This window comes from Aethalodelphis obliquidens, unplaced genomic scaffold (genome assembly GCF_003676395.1).
Source record: "Aethalodelphis obliquidens isolate GAN/ISIS:26980383/991018 unplaced genomic scaffold, ASM367639v1 scaffold16, whole genome shotgun sequence".
Taxonomy (NCBI): domain Eukaryota; kingdom Metazoa; phylum Chordata; class Mammalia; order Artiodactyla; family Delphinidae; genus Aethalodelphis; species Aethalodelphis obliquidens.
The window spans coordinates 27,292,893-27,309,224 of record NW_020837960.1 but is presented as its reverse complement, the minus strand read 5'-3'; the positions used below and the strand labels follow the sequence as shown (position 1 = coordinate 27,309,224).

Sequence of the window (16,332 nt, the reverse complement as noted above, 5' to 3'; positions counted from 1 at the left end):
TCTGTTTTGGAGGTTTAAGGAGAGCCCAGCCCGCCTTAAGGGGCTGGGGGGGATAACCGCTCCGGGTTTCCTCCATCTCCATAATTCCAGGGTACAAAAGGAGCCAGAGGCCCACAGGGAAGAGTGGTTAGAAAGAGTAGCTCTTCTTTCCTTTTCTCCGACAACAGAAACAGTGAAGATTAACTCCCCAAATCCCTGTGTAACACTGAATACCCAGCAGAAGAAATTTCCTTTGAAATTGCATCTGTCTGCGTCAGAGGTCCACAAAGCCTGTATTTTAATGCCGAAATAACTCCAGTTATTTGAGCTGCTGTTACTGCTGAAAGATTTTTGAAGAGGAAGAAGGAAAAGGGTTCTCAAGATGACAAGGAATTTGTCGGAAAGGACTCGGTACAAACAAGGTGCTGATTTTTTTCCCTACAAAAGGGGTGGGTACAGTTGAGAAATTGTCCCCGTCCCCGAAGAGAGACAGATGGACCTTTTCAGGTCACGGATTTCTCTGCATCAGGTGGCCACTGAGTCTCTCTGCTGAGCGTCTGTAAGTCAGGCCATTCTCTCTTCCACCTTCTGAGCTTTCCCTGGTGCTAGAGATGCTGCAAATCCAGATGTGATTGGCAAACGGTCTTGACATCACAGAGAGCAAACTGCAGTGCTGCTTGCTCTTCTGGGGCTGATTTCAAACCACTGCGTTAACAAGAGCCGGCACTGAGTACCCCCCACACCCCAAATTAGACTGTATAATCCATTTTTTAAAAATAACGCAGGGATAGATACGATGTAAGGTTTTCCGAAATTTCTTTCTGTCCGTCACCTTTTCACGATCAGTTTTGCTGCCGCGGTACACAGCAGAAGGTTGGCAGTTTTGCGGTATTTTTTATACTATGTCATCATCAGTCAAAGTGTCCACATAAATCACTTAACGGGGAGGCTGTAGAGACACTGCTGAGTTAGCTCCATAACCATGCAGCTGAGATAAGAGTCTGCACTCACTCACTCCCTTCTGTCCTGGACAGAATCGTGTGGTTTACATTTGCCAGAAATAGATGTGCAAGTATTTCCTCTTGGCTGGACTTCCTTCTCTCTATTGTAGTATCAATAATTATGAAAAGATGAATACAGAAGAGCAGCATCGCTTTTGATAATCATCGCCCCTCATCAAGCGCCTACCGCGGACCTTCCTGCAGAATACAGCCTCCCCTCCCCCCCAACATCTGCACAAGTGGGCACTATTCATCCATTTTTACAGCTACGTAAACCAACCTGCAGGAAGTTAACTTGTCTGGGCTCATGTTTCTGGTATGAAGTGGAGCCTGGCTTCCAGCCGAGCTCTGTTGGCCGGCAGCGCCTCGCTCTTTCCAATATTCAGCAAAGCCTCCCTAAGTAACATATTTGTTACTTTCCACACCTCATATTTGACTCAGCACTTTCCATGACGGTCCCTCTAGCACATTCACTTACCTCTTTCCATGAACCTCTTCCCACCTCTTTCAAAACTGTTACTTTTCCTTGTAATCGCACAACGATGACTTTAAAGAAAAATTCCAAACGTGGGGTACCACTCTCTCTCACAACTATTTTCAGTTTCTATGCTTTTTTCCAGTCTTTGCCTACGTGGACTTAACGAGTATATCGTTTTAAATACGAAAACTGTATAACCTTCTTTTGCATCTAATATTATATCATGAATACATTCCCATGTTTCTACACAGTTGTTATAATTGCTAATTTAACAACTGCATAATATTCCATCAAGTTGATAGACCCCAATTTCTTAAGCCATTTCTCAAACCATTTCTCTTCTGTTGAGTTGTTTATAATGTTTCCCTACTATAAGTAATGTTACAATAAACGGTTTTCAAGTATATAACCTTTTTCCTTTCAGTGAGATTCTTCTTTAGGCTAAATTCCCAAAAGCACAATTACCGGACCAAAGGGTTTGAATATTTCATGTTTGGCTGTCCTCCGTACGTCCCGAACGCACACGTATGAGTCCCAGCATTGCCCTCCTCACCTTCTAAGCGTAGCTGGGGACAGACATTCAGCACATCGCTTCACTCCCCTCGCCCCTGACAAGGCATCGGGCTGGGGCGGGGCCTGCTCACACTCGTGGATGCGGACAATTTCGGGATGTAAGTGAGTTAGACTTCTCCTGAAATCCTTGTGTTACCCATTCAGATACCAGGCCAGAAAGATAAAAACAGTTGCTCAGTGCTGGCAAGGGAATGAAGAATTAGACACATGAATAAGTTATAAAGTGGTAGACCTCTCTGGAAGGCAAATTTGGCGATATGTAGGAAAAGCTCTAAAAATGTATAAGTGTTCAAGCCAGCCATTCTACTCTAATAATTTAATCCCACAGGGGAAAAGTCAAGGAGAGGTACAAATATTTAGCTACAAACATATTCCTTATAGCATTTCGTATAAGAGCAAAACTAGAAATACATTTATGTCCAACAAAAAGAACTGGCTAGGGGCTTTCCTGGTGGCGCAGTGGTTGAGAGTCCGCCTGCCGATGCAGGGGACACGGGTTCGTGCCCCGGTCCGGGAGGATCCCACATGCCGCAGAGCGGCTGGGCCCGTGAGCTGTGGCTGCTGAGCCTGCGCGTCCGGAACCTCTGCTCTGCAGCGGGAGAGGCCACAACGGTGAGAGGCCCGCGTACCGCAAAAAAAAAGAACTGGCTTAAAAAATTATGGTATCTGTATAATGGAGTGCTATGCAGTCATTTTAGATTATAATTGTAGGGACTTCCCTGGCGGTCCAGTGGTAAAGAATCCACCTTCCAATGCAGGGGACACAGCTTCCATCCATGGTCAGGAAACTAAGATCCCACACGCCATGGGGCAACTGAGCCCGCAAGCCACAACTACTGAGCCCGGGTGCCTCAACTAGAGAGCCCACATGCCACAAACTACAGAGCACACGTGGTCTGGAGCTCATGTACCACAACTAGAGAGAGAAAAACCCATGCACCACAACTAGAGAGAAGCCCGCACGCCACAACAAAAGATCCTCCACACCTCAATGAAGATCCCACCTGCTGCAACTAAGACCTGATGCAGCCATAAAAATAAATAAGTGAAAAAAATAAATAAATAAATAAATAAGTGAAAATAAATAAATTCTCTTTCTTTAAAAAAACTGTATAATTGTAGATGACCTAATAGGTTAATGACATAAACACAGGTTCACAATATATTTAATGAAAAAACGAGTCACAAACTAGCACTTATTATATTCGCTATTTGTGTAAAATGTATAGAGATAGAAATGCTTCAATTATTAACAGCATTTATTGGATATACCTGCATATTGGAATTATGGGTGCTTAATGGTCTTGCTTTTAAAAAATTTTTATACCACATATATTATTGCTTTTGTAATAAGAAATAAAGTTTATTTTTTCTTATTTATACCCATTTCTAAAGCCTACATGTGCACAAAAATTCTTTTCATACTCCTCCCAGTTGGGACAGGGACAAGAAGAACTGTCTGTGTCGTCCTGTAGATTCTGTGTGTACTTCCTCATCCACATGTCCAAACATCCAGGGGATAACAAAGGTGTAACAATGACAGCAAAGGAAATGAGGATGCCTCGACCCCTATAATTGGGGACCTGGACATCTCTCCCCGCAGAAGGAAGGAGGGACTCCTTGAGAAAATAAGGGTAGCAGGAATAAATACTGTCTCCCCTCGCTGTATTAATTATCTATTGTTGCACAGTGAATCACCCCCAGACTCAGGAACTTAAAACAACAGACCTGTATGATCTCTCACAGTTTCTGAGAGTCAGGAATCTGGGAGTGAGCTCACAGAGTGGCTCTGACTCAGGCCCCTCCCGAGACTGTAGTCAAGCCAGGACTGCGGTCATCGTGAGGCTCGACTGGGGCTGGAGTTGCCATGCTGCAGGGCACCACACAGTTGTTATGAGACAGGCTGGGACCTGGGACCTGGGGCCCTTTGCGGCAGTGCTGCAATACTTGCACCTGGACAAAGGTCTCCTTGAGCAACAAAATACAAAGAAACTATAAGAGACTAAAACTAACTGCGTGCAAGGCGGTTAGAGCAAGTTACGGACAACAAGATACAAAGAGACCAAAACTCCAACTGCCACTTCTGAGGAGCCAGGAGCAAAAGCAGGGGACTGCGCATGCCCCCTGCACACACCGCCACCGAAAGGGTGGGCAGGCCCCCTAAGCCAGCCCTCCGGCCGGAGCCCTGCACCCGCCTCTCCCCTCCCCCCATGCCGTCCCCTTGGGGAGCAGGCAAGCAAGGAAACCTGTGGTTTGTTCTCGCTCCCCCCGGTTGCAGCAGGGGCCCCGATAAAGCCCTGCCTGAATTTCTTGTCTGGCCTCTGATCAATTTCCATTGATGAAGGAGGCCAAGAACCCTGGTCAGTAACAGCTGGGGACCTCAGTTCCTCACTGGCTCTCAGCTACAAGCCTCGTTTCCCTGCCTCATGCACCTCTCCGTACACGGTGTGTCCTCGTGACATGACAGCCGGCTTCCTGAACGAGGGATTCAAGAGAGAGTGAGAGAGAAAGCACTTGATATGGAAGCTGCAGTGTGTTTTAAAACCTAATCCTGGAAATAAACTCCAGTCACTTCTGTATCCTATTGGTCACACAGACCAACTCTGATATAGTGCGGGAGGGACCCGGCAGGAGTGTGAACAACAGGAAGGGTCTTCTTGGAGGCTGCCTACCACACTCCCCAACCCAAGTGCTACATCACTGAAACCCCCTCAGCCAGAGAACTGGGGGCTCAGAAACGAAAAGCCACCTAGAAGGAGTAAAGTTGGGGGACCATGGTTAAAAATGAATCTACAGGGAATTCCCTAGTGGTCCAGTGGTTAAGACTCGGCACTTTCAAAGCAGTGGTCCCGGGTTCGATCCCTGGCTGGGGAGCTAAGATCCCACAAGCTGCGTGGCATGGCCAAAAAATAAAATAAAATAAAATAAAACAAGATGAGATAAGATAAAATTAAATTAAAACCTACAAAATTCTAATAGGTAATTTTCACTTTCATTGAATAAAACACTAGACAATATAGTATACAAAGAGCTTATCAAGGGCATATTAAATGTAATGGGTACTGTACAATTAATTTCCATTTCACTATGCTTTGCTTACTAGAGTCTTTTGCAAATTCCCTTGCCAGCAATTTGAAGGAGATTCTTACAAATTTATATTGCTTCGTTGATGCAGACACTATGTACACCAAGAAGGCTTTTTCTGTGTCTGGTCCTTGGTGCAATGTGAGTGCCTCTCTCATTGATTTGCTCTGAGTCTTGCTTTGGCTATAGTCCTAAAGGCACAACTTTGGCCAAATGTAGTTTACTACTCAGTTACATGAAGGTGAGAATGATTACCTTCCCTCAAGGCTTAACATCAGGGTTATAAAGCCTCAACGTCACCCTTACCTACTTCATGCCAAAGCCAGAGCACAGAGGCCTCTCACCTCCCTTCGCTCCTGGGCTGGCACCCCTGTAGGGCAGGCTGTGCCCTTTGTCTGCACTGCTCCCCACACCTGGCCCAAGGCGGCGCTGCATCAGTCTCTACTGCCAGGGCTTCCTCTTCACCTCCTTTTCCCTTCCTGGCTTCCAACCCGTTTTTTAAATTATTGCCAACAAGAATGACTGACAATCTGCTTATACTCTGCCCTGAATTTTGGAAGGTAACCAGAGGTATCAAGTGAAGGGAAGAATGGAATTTTAGGAAGAAGAATGTGTGACCTTTATAGTCGTCTAGTGACTTGACTGTAAGGTTGCTTATTACCCTTAGGGCTTACAGCAGAGTATTTACTAGACTTGTTAATAAATGTATGCATGAATGAAGAGTTGGAGAAGGAAAAATTTCAGCCTTCTACATTTATCTGGCCGAATGAAAAGTTGACTACTCTATTATGTTCCCCCAAACCTCACCCTATCAAAAAAGAGGCCGGCCTGTGAAATTCTGGCCAATGGGCCATCGTATCTTTGTATTGTTAGTACCATGGCTTTTCTCTTGCCTCTTGAGGTCAGAAGACAAAGTCATGCATATGGACTCTTAAGCTGAGCACGTTATCACAATATAGCGTATTTGCATTAGGAGTCTCCAGCCAAGTAACAAGAGACAGAGAAGAATCTTATGGATGAGACACAGAATGTGTCTAGAAGTAGAAGGAGGGTGGTACTGTGAGGAAAGTTTACCTGCTTGCAGGTTTGACAGAGACTGGGGTAAATCCAAAGGGGTAAATATGGTAATGTCTAGCAAGGGGATAGCAGGGGCTTAAACACTTGTGTTGGTCAGGCTCTCGCAGGGGCCAAGTGACAAACTGAACTTACACTAGCTTAGATAAGGGAGGCAGGGACTCAGAGGCAAGGATTTTAATTCCATAGTAATTCTTTCTCCCCGTTTTGTCTCTGCTTTTTTGTGTGTGGATTTCATTCTCTCCTCCTACAGAGACCTTTCTTCACACAGCAGTGGATATGGGAGCCCACCTCACTGGGTTCCCAGTCAAATGACCCTTTGACCAGAGAAGGAAGGGTTCTTCTTCTGGGTCCAGTTCAGTATACCCTGAGTTGGGACTCTGTTGGGTGACAGGTCCAGCTCTACACCCATTACTGTAGCCAAGAAGCTGGCTGTGTTTCCTTAAACCCTGTAAGCTTCACTTTCCTCGTGTGTAAAGTAGGGATAATATTAACACCAACCACAAATTGTTATTGTGAAGATTAAATTGATTTAAATGAGATAGCACATGTAAAGTGCTCAGTTCCACATGTGGCACACAGTAAACGCTCCAACAGTCTATTGTCTCTTCTGGCGGTTGTTAGTGCTCTGTGATCTGCGCAGTGTGGAGACCAAACCACAGTATCTGCTCTTCTACTTGCTACCCAAATGGCACTGCCTTCTGCTCTTGCCAACCTGCCCCTATTCCTACAGCCAGACCGGAGTTATGTTGAATAATATACATAAAATACTATAAAATCATGCATGTAGGAAGGTGTGAGAGGGTCAACAAAGGTCAAAACCAGAATCATACAATTTAGACTTAAAAGAACTTTTTGATATTTCAGAGAACAAAACTTGCACCCTTACTTATAGAGGCAGAAAACATAAATTAGTGCCTAAGATCCTGTTATGAAATGATAGCATACTGGATTTGCAGGCTGACGAGCCAGTCTCAGCTATTGTTGATTTGCTTTGAGGCCTCTGTTTCTTCCTTCTGTAAAATGGGGATAATGATATTCCCCTTCAACTCCCACATTGGGATGTGGTGAGACTTAATGAGGCACTTTGGGTAAAATGCTTTGAGCTTAGCTAATGAAACCCTCCGTGCAGTCACTCAATGCTATTACACAGTCCTGTGTGTCTGGAGTGAGAAGTTGGTTGGCACTACTTCAGAGATCTGCTAAGAACCACAGATACACTAAACGGTCTTTTTAAAAACGGAGGTTAAATCAAAACAGAAAGTTTGGCCCAGTTACTGCCTTGTCCTAGTAGGACCTCCTGCCCGATCTCGTTGACAGCCTTTTCCCCTGAGTACCACCTGTACTGATTACGTACCCTCTCCTCATTGTAACTCCTCTCAAGTCAAGCATCATCCATTCCACTGAGGCATCATCCTTCCCTCACCACAGTTGGAGATTTATAGTTACATAATGTGAATTTTGGATGAATTACCATTGTGTTAACATCATATGAATTATATGTCAATTATATCTCCATAAAACTGGGGGGAAACCCCAATATAGGAGGAAAGGTAATTGTATGCTACAGAGCAGCAAATTGAAAAACAGTTTATTTAATTAAAGTATAGTTGATTTACAATATTGCATTAGTTTCAGGTGTACAGCACAGTGATTCAGTATTTTTGCAGATTATATTCCATTACAGGTTATTACAAGATAATAGGTGTAACTCCCTGTGCTATACAGTATATCCATGTTGGTTACGTAGTTTATATATAGTAGTTTGTTAATCCCATTCCCCTAATTTGACCATCCTCCCTTCTCTCTCCCCTTTGGTAACCACTAGTTTGTTCTCTGTATCTGTGAGTCTGTTTCTGTTTTGCATATACACTCATTTGTATTATTTTTTAGATTCCACATATAAGTGATATCATACAGTATTTGTCTCTCTCTGTCTGACTTATTTCACTAAGCATAATATTCTCTAGGTCCATCCATGTTGCTGCAATTGGCATTATTTCATTCTTTTTTGTGGTTGAGTAATATTCCATTCTGTATACGTACCACATCTTCTTAATCCAATCATCTGTTGATGGGACTTTGGTTGCTTCCATGTCTTGGCTATTGTAAATAGTGCTGCTATGAACACTGGGGTGCATGTAGCTTTTTGAATTAGTGTTTTCATTTGAAAAACAGTTTTTCCATAATGTACTGAAACGACAGTTAAACTGTTAAGAAGGCACTAACCCAGTGGTATGCCGGGGCCAGCTGATACTGACTTGTGAGAACTGATTGTTAAATTTTTAGGAATTTTTTGAACCAGTTGTTAAATACAGTTATTTTGGAAGCTAAATTACATAAGCTTACAATTTTAAAAATTACATTGAAAACAAAGCTAATAATTTCTCAAAACTTATCACTTCATAGTAATTTTACGATTATATATTCTCTTGAGGTTTTTTATAGCTAGTGTTTATGTCTATCGTATCTGTAATGATGTGCTTCTCTGTATTTCTTCCCATCTGCCTGTTCAGTGATATCCTCTTGGTTGCCTGAAATAGCCACAGTAGGAACATTTACACCCCAGAAACTGGACTGCTACAGATCAGGGCTCCCCCTCCCCCCCAGGAGCCACTTGTCAAACATTGACCAACACACCTTGTCTAGCCCCATAAGGACAAAGAGAGAACAGGAATGGAGACAACAGGAGACAAAACAATGTCAACAATATTCTGGAAACTAGACAAGCAGATGAACGAGAGTTAATTAATTTAGCAGAGAAGATACAGCCAAAACCCAAGCCCATAGGGAGGGAGCCTGGAAGAAGCAAGCCAGCTTCCACAGAGCCTTAGAAAGAAACAGAAATTGGTTCCCTTTGTGCAGAATATAGGTGCAGGTGCACTGAAAACAAATGTGTTGAAAATTTGTGCAAGGAACGAGGAGACTCCCTACTTCTTCCCACAAACCTGTGCAGCCAGGCCATGCCCCTGCCCAGCCCTGGGAGAAAAGGTTGAATCGGAGATCATCTGGACAGTGGGCACAGCTGGGAGCTGGCACGTGACCCGCTGCTGAAACAGGATTAAATGACAGTCTGCATTCTGGATTATAACACCCTGCAGTCTCTTCCCCCCTCTTGGCTCCCAGAATGCTGGCAGTGAGGCTTATACCCCACAGGCAGATCCGATGATTCATCTCTAGGGAAGCTGGCAAGTCCAAGAGAAAAGACTTACAGACACTGGCCTACCAGGATCCCCTAATGAAACATCCAGGTTGCTGCAGAATCACCAACCCGGAGCCCACTGGTTCATAAACTTCGCCCAGGCACACATCCCCTTACTGTGAGCACTAAACCACCAGACATCGGCGGAAAGCCTCTAACATGAAGACAAATTATTTGCAAAGTCAAATTCTATATCCAGACAAGCTATCAAGTGCAACAGTCGAATAAAGACACTTACAAGGTCCCCAGACATTTACCTGCCATGAACCCTTTCTCAGGAATCTACTGAAGGATGCGCTTCAACAAAACAAAGAATTACCTAAGAAAGAAGAGAGAAGCCCCAGGAAACAGAGGATCCAACATAGGAGAGAAGGAAAGAGGATTCCCAGGATGATGCTAAAGGGAAGCTCTGAGCTGGTAACTGCAGTGGGCCAAGGGGGAACCAGCCCTGAGTTTGGAGCGGGAAGACAGCTCCAGGAAGACATCCCCACAGGGAGGGAAACACAACTGAGAGATTACTAATCAGTGTTCATCACGCTGAGGAGCGTCTGGGGATGCATTACTCATAAACACCCAAAGAACTACACAATTAAATAGATAAGGCAATTATTTACTCGGGGCGGGGGGGCGCGGGGAGATGTACAAGAACCAAAATGTAATTATAGTGCACGATGTAGACACTCAAAATAATGCAAATACTGAGAGTGATTTAATCAAGAATTGTGCCATCCCATAATTTATAATATTCTAACATGCACATACTTCTCACATTTTAACATCTTGGAAGTCAGACTGCACCTCATGGTCAATGTGATAAGAAAGTATTGTTTCTAAGTTTAACTGGGAGCATGTTCATGCTTTTGCAGTGACTCATAAACAATGGTACATCTTATAATGGATGGCATCTAAGATGGGAAGAGAACTCTATGGGGAAGTGAGGGAGAAGTATGAACACCTGTGTCTAGGAGGGGGGACGAAAGCTAAACCCTCATCTTCCACAGCAATAAGTCAGTAGAACATTTCTAAAATTATGAAAGTAAAGATGCAGTTTTATAAACATACTGTTTAGAACGACTGCTGCCAATACCAGGAGTACCACTAAAAGCACAGCCAGCCGTTGGCTTTGGGGAACAGTAACTGGAGGTAAGAATGGGTGAGGCAGGAGGCACTGGGTGTGACGTTTCTATAAGCCTCCTAAACATGTGAATTTTAAAACTATATACGTTAGAAGAAAAAGTAATATGTATAGAAATAAGAATAAAACGCAGCGCTCCATTTCAAGCCTCGCCAGAAGTTTTCAGATCGTGAAAATGAAGACGGATCTTTACGGTCTCCTCTTTCAGGACAAGGCGTCTAACCGTCCCCGGGCCCCACCCCAGGCTGGTCTCAGGAAGGGAGGCTCCTGGGTGACATGTACATTGTCTCACATGCCACCTCTCGCCTCCCATCTCAGGAAACTCTGGCTGCCTGATTTTTCACTCTCAGATGAGATAGCCGGTCTTCCGAGAAGGTGGAAACTGCAGGGCATACGACACATTTTCCAAATGCTCCCGTTCCCCAGAGCCCTTGAGACTGAGAAAGGAAGCTGTCGGTTTGGCAGGTGTGGAGGCCGCTTCCCGCAGACATCTGTCAGTGGCTCTGGAAGCGTGGGCCCCTCCTCTTTACAGAGACAAAACCCCGGATTCCTGCTGAGATGAGGCACCAGCATGTGTCGGCTGCACGTCAGCCGGGAAGGAGAGGGTGAGGAAACAAGAGAAAGATCCCTCCTGGTAAAGCAAAAGCTGCCGGCTCCTCGAACGTCAGCCACACGCACACGAGTCCCGCAGGCCAGGAGGCACCCAGCTGCTCCCCAGGACATCCGGGCACTGCCCGAATCTGCGCGGGGGGTGGGGGCGGGAGACAAACATCTGCGATTCTGCCAGGGAACGGGGTGAGGCCACCGATGCTGGGAGTGATTTGGAATAAGCACCCAGGGAGCTCGAGGCGGCGGTCAGGCATTCGGGGCCAGCGTCTCTGATGCGGGGCCCCCCAGACCGACATTCCGCTGCTGTGAGACGCTGCGGCCACACCACGCGTTCGTGTGCAAACACTTCACACCGGTCGGTAAACAGCCGCAGCCCGCTCGCCCGCCACCTCCCGCCACCGCACAGCCAGCCAGCGGGGAACACACGGCCCAGCAGAGGGCCTCCAGGAGCTGGCGCGGAGGCCCCCCGCGGACGGCTGCTCTGGTTGGTCGGGCGGGCGTGTTAAATATTTTAAATCTCTCCCTCCGTAACTAGATCTATCAGTGAGAGGCCAGAAAGCTGACTTCCTGCAGAAACCCCTCCACCTTCCTCTCCCCGCCTCCTTTCTCCCTAGCCCAGCGTCTGCCAGTTTAGGACACCGGGGAGTATCTTTTGCAGTAAAAATGTCTTTTTCTACGTTCAAGAAGAGACGCCCTCTTCTCATTCCCTGGGGGACCCTGATACTCCAGACTGCAAGGAAATTTTCCTATGTGCCTCTTCCTTCTGCTTCCCTAACTTGTTTATCTTGATGAAATTAGGTTAAAATGGCCAGGGGCAGCGGCCTAAAAGGGGAAGATAAAGTTAGTAGAGGCCAATGTGCAGCCTCAGGGGCGCGCGCCGACTGGGAAGAAAACAGCCAGGGCCCGGGGGGTGTGCACAGCCCAGCCGGGCTTGCTGGAGGCCTCTGGGTACCACACGTTTTCGTCCTGGCTGCCAGGGGCCGTCTTTCCCTTCACCTTACCCCCTCTCTCAGCCACCATTTTCCATTTCCAGCACCTGAAAGACAGGGATCCCCTTGAGCCCTGGGCAGGGCCCAGGTCACAGATCTGAGGGTTTCCCTAAGGATGCTCTGGGCTTCCTGTGCAGCCATGGGAAGGGAGCTGCTCTTTCCGCAGAGTGGAGGTTAAACGGCTGTCTTACCCTTGGGTGGAGGCAGGCTCAGGTCTTGCCAGCAGAGCCAAAGACAAGGCCCGCAGCTCTCCTGGCTCAGGGAGGGCTAGGTACCCAAGGGCACCCCACAAATGGCCTTTGGCCCTCACGGATGTGCACTGTGATATGGGGAACAGTTCAATCTGTTTCTTCTAACTCTATAGAAAACTTTCTCAATCTGTCAAAATTATAAGACTTGGGACAATTTAGCAAATGATCGTTTCGGTTTTGTTTTTATTTGTTTTTTGGTTTGTTTTTAATGTGAAATCAAAGGCAGGCTGCAGAGTGGAAAGGGCCCACCCAGTAAGGACTTAAGAGGACCGGTGTAAATGCTGATCTCTCTGACCGAGGCCTTCTCTTCCTGAAATGCCTGCCCAAAGGGGCGTGGTGAGTAGTAAATTTAATCCTGTTTGTAAAATGCCTTAAAAAGTGTAAAGTAAAAAATCTACAAACAATAAATGCTGGAGAGGGTGTGGAGAAAAGGGAACCCTCTTGCACTGTTGGTGGGAATGTAAATTGATACAGCCACTATGGAGAACAGTATGGAGGTTCCTTAAAAAACTAAAAATAGAACTACCATACGACCCAGCAGTCCCACCACTGGGCATATACCCTGAGAAAAACATAATTCAAAAAGAGTCATGTACCAAAATGTTCATTGCAGCTCTATTTACAATAGCCAGGACGTGGAAGCAACCTAAGTGTCCATCGACAGATGAATGGATAAAGAAGATGTGGCACATATATACAATGGAATATTACTCAGCCATGAAAAGGAATGAAACTGAGTTATTTGTAGTGAGGTGGATGGACCTAGAGACTGTCATACAGAGTGAAGCAAGTCAGAAAGAGAAAAACAAATACCGTATGCTAACACATATATATGGAATCTAAAAAAAAAAATGGTCAGAAGAACCTAGGGGCAAGACGGGAATAAAGATGCAGACCTACTAGAGAATGAACTTGAGGATATGGGGAGGGGAAAGGGTAAGCTGGGACAAAGTGAGACAGTGGCATGGACATATATACACTACCAAACATAAAATAGCTAGCTAGTGGGAAACAGCCGCATAGCACAGGGAGATCAGCTCGGTGCTCTGTGACCACCTAGAGGGGTGGGATAGGGAGGGTGGGAGGGAGGGAGATGCAAGAGGGAAGAGATATGGGGACATATGTATATGTATAACTGATTCACTTTGTTATAAAGCAGAAACTAACACACCATTGTAAAGCAATTATACTCCAATAAAGATGTTAAAAAAAAAAGTGTAAAGTAGAATTGCCAATTTAAGGATACTGGTTTTCTCTTCTATTCCAGCAAATCGTAACCACTCTGCTTGCACTAGCTGCTCCAGACAGGGTCTATCCTCTGCCACCGTGCATGGGCTTCAGCCTGTCAAGGGTGCCCATGGTCCTGCTACAGCACTGCAGGTTCTGGGCCAGCTGGGCCAGGTAACCCGGTGGCCAGAGTGGAAGAGATGATGTAAAGATGCAGATTGTTTAACCTGGAGAAGAGCAGGTGGTCCAAGGGGCCATGGTTAGAAGTCTTCAAATGCATGCGTAGTAGGAAAAACATGAAAGTGTTCTGTACAGCTTTGAGGGGTGGAATCAAGTGGGCCCAGTGCTAGGATTTAAGAGGTCAGATTTTTTTTTTCTAACCATCTTATCCATTTTAAAGTGTACAATTTGGTATTGTTAAGTATATTCACATCATTGTACAACATCTTGCAAAACGGAAACTCTATACCCATTAAACATTAATTCCCACTCACTCAAGCCCTTGGCAACCACCTTTCTACTTTCTGTTTCTATGATTTTCACTACTTTAGATACTTCATGTGAGTGGAATCATACAGTATCTGTCCTGTTGTGACTGATTTATTTCACTTAGTATAGTGTGCTTAAAGTTCATCCATATTGTAGCATGTGACAGGATTTCCCTCTTTTTTAAGGCTATATAATATTTCATTGTATGTATAGACCACATTTTATCTATTCATCTGTTGACTGGCATTTGGGTTGCTTCCACCTGTTGGTTATTGTGAATTAACGGTGCAATAAACATGGATGTGCAATTATCTCTTTGAAATCCTGCTTTGAATTCTTTGGGGTATATGCCCAGGAGTGGAATTTCTGGATTATATGGTAATTCTATTTTTAATTTTTTAAGGAAATTCCATACTGTTTTCCATATGGCTGCACCATTTTACATTCCCACCAACAGTGCACAAGGGTTCCAGTTTCTCCAAGTCCTCGCCAACACTTATTATTTTCTGGTCTTTTGATAGTGCCCATCCTAATGCATGTGAGGTGATACCTCACTGTGGTTTTGATTTGCATTTATCTGATGATTAATGATGTTGAGCATCTTTTCATATGTTTGTTGGTCATTTTTATATCATCTTTGGAGAATGGTCTATTCAAGTCCTTTGCCCATTTTAAAATTGGGTTTTTTTGGGGTTTTTTGTTGATTTCTAGAAGTTCCTTACATATTCTGGATATTAATCTATTATCAGATACATGATTTGCTAATATTTTCTTCCATTCTGTAGGTTGCCTTATCACTCTGTTGATTGTTTCCTTTGATGCACTTAAGTTTTTAAGTTGGACGTAGTCTCATTGGTCTATCTTTGTTTTTGTTGCCTTGAAGGCATATTTTTAAAGAAGTAAAGTGATACATGTGCAGGGTAAAAAAAATGTCAGAAGAAAAAAGAAAGATACATATATACATATATATATAAACATATGTATATGTCTACCTATACATATATTCATAAACATATACACATAAAATTCTCCCTTCAACCCCGACACCCAATCTCACAGTTTCCTTTCTCAGAGGCAACCACAGTTGCCAGTAACTTTCCAGATAAAACCTAAACATATATTCATGTGTATCCTTCTTTTCAATTATATAAATGTCAAATGTATTATGGATCCAATCTCTTTTTCCCACTAAACAACATAACCAGGAGCAGAGAACCAACGTAAAGGCTTTTCCCTGTCAGTACATGAGAAGAGTTTGTTTAACACCTGCCTGATATTCCGTAGAATAGACATTCCATAATTTCTTTAATCAATCCCCTTGTTAAACATTTAAATGATTTCCAGGGACTTCCCTGGTGGTGCAGTGGTTAAGAATCCGCCTGCCAATGCAGGGGACACGGGTTCGAGCCCTGTTCTGGGAAGATCCCACATGCCGTGGAGCAGCCAAGCCCGTGCGCCACAACAACTGAAGCCCGCGTGCCTAGAGCCCGTGCTCTGCAACAAGAGAAGCCACCACAATGAGAAGCCTGCGCACCACAACGAAGGGTAGCCCCCGCTCACCACAACTAGAGAAAGCCCGCACGCAGCGACGAAGACCCAACACAGCCAAAATTAAATAAATAAATAAATAAATGATTTCTAACCCTTCGCTGCAGTGAATATCTTTGACACATGTCTTTGAGCCCATGGGGATTATGTCTGTAGGATAAATTGCTAAAAGTGGCTTTGTGCGTTTTAAACTTTGATAGATATAGCCACATAGTGGGTAGATTTTACCCCAAAGTAATCAAGAATTTTAGCAACTAAAACTGCCCAAAGTGGTGTGGATTACTTTAGGAGATTGTGTGTTTTAAGGAAATCAAGACCAGGTTACAAATCAACTCGTTGAGAACGCTACTGGATATATTCAAGCGTTGTAAACTCATTGATCACAAAGTCCCTTCCCACTCTGATACTGTAATTTTCTAATGAATGCTATAGCCCAAGAGACTGCACGTATTTTTGCTGAATGTTGTTCAGTGATAAAGCAAGATGTGGGCTTGACTCACACTGAAAAGTACATGGAGGACGCACATGAATACAACCCGTCCCTAAAGAGGCCCTTGTGTGAAGCAATGCTCTAAATTAAGGACTCGCACATGGTATGCTTGTACCATGTGGCCCTGGGCAGGTGGTTTGAGAGGATATTCGGAGGCCCTCCGTGTCCTCTCCATCTGTCATCACTCACGTTGTGCACATCTG

General features: G+C 44.7%; 1 protein-coding gene and 1 long non-coding RNA gene across 2 annotated transcripts in view; one reads left to right on the top strand and one right to left on the bottom strand.

The window, feature by feature from the left end:
- The window catches only part of KATNAL1 (katanin catalytic subunit A1 like 1), a 111,185-nt gene extending 108,615 nt beyond the window's left edge, over positions 1 to 2,570 (bottom strand). Inside the window, exon 1 of the mRNA XM_027116576.1 lies at positions 2,012 to 2,570. The gene's annotated coding sequence lies outside the window, so the exon portion shown is untranslated. The remainder of the gene's footprint in view (positions 1 to 2,011) is intronic.
- A 6,977-nt stretch (positions 2,571 to 9,547) lies between these two features.
- LOC113625723 (uncharacterized) lies at positions 9,548 to 14,157 on the top strand. The gene is made up of 3 exons (XR_003434819.1): positions 9,548 to 11,619; positions 12,598 to 12,711; positions 13,643 to 14,157. It is a non-coding gene; the product is annotated as an uncharacterized LOC113625723 (long non-coding RNA).
- Positions 14,158 to 16,332: the final 2,175 nt, after the last annotated feature.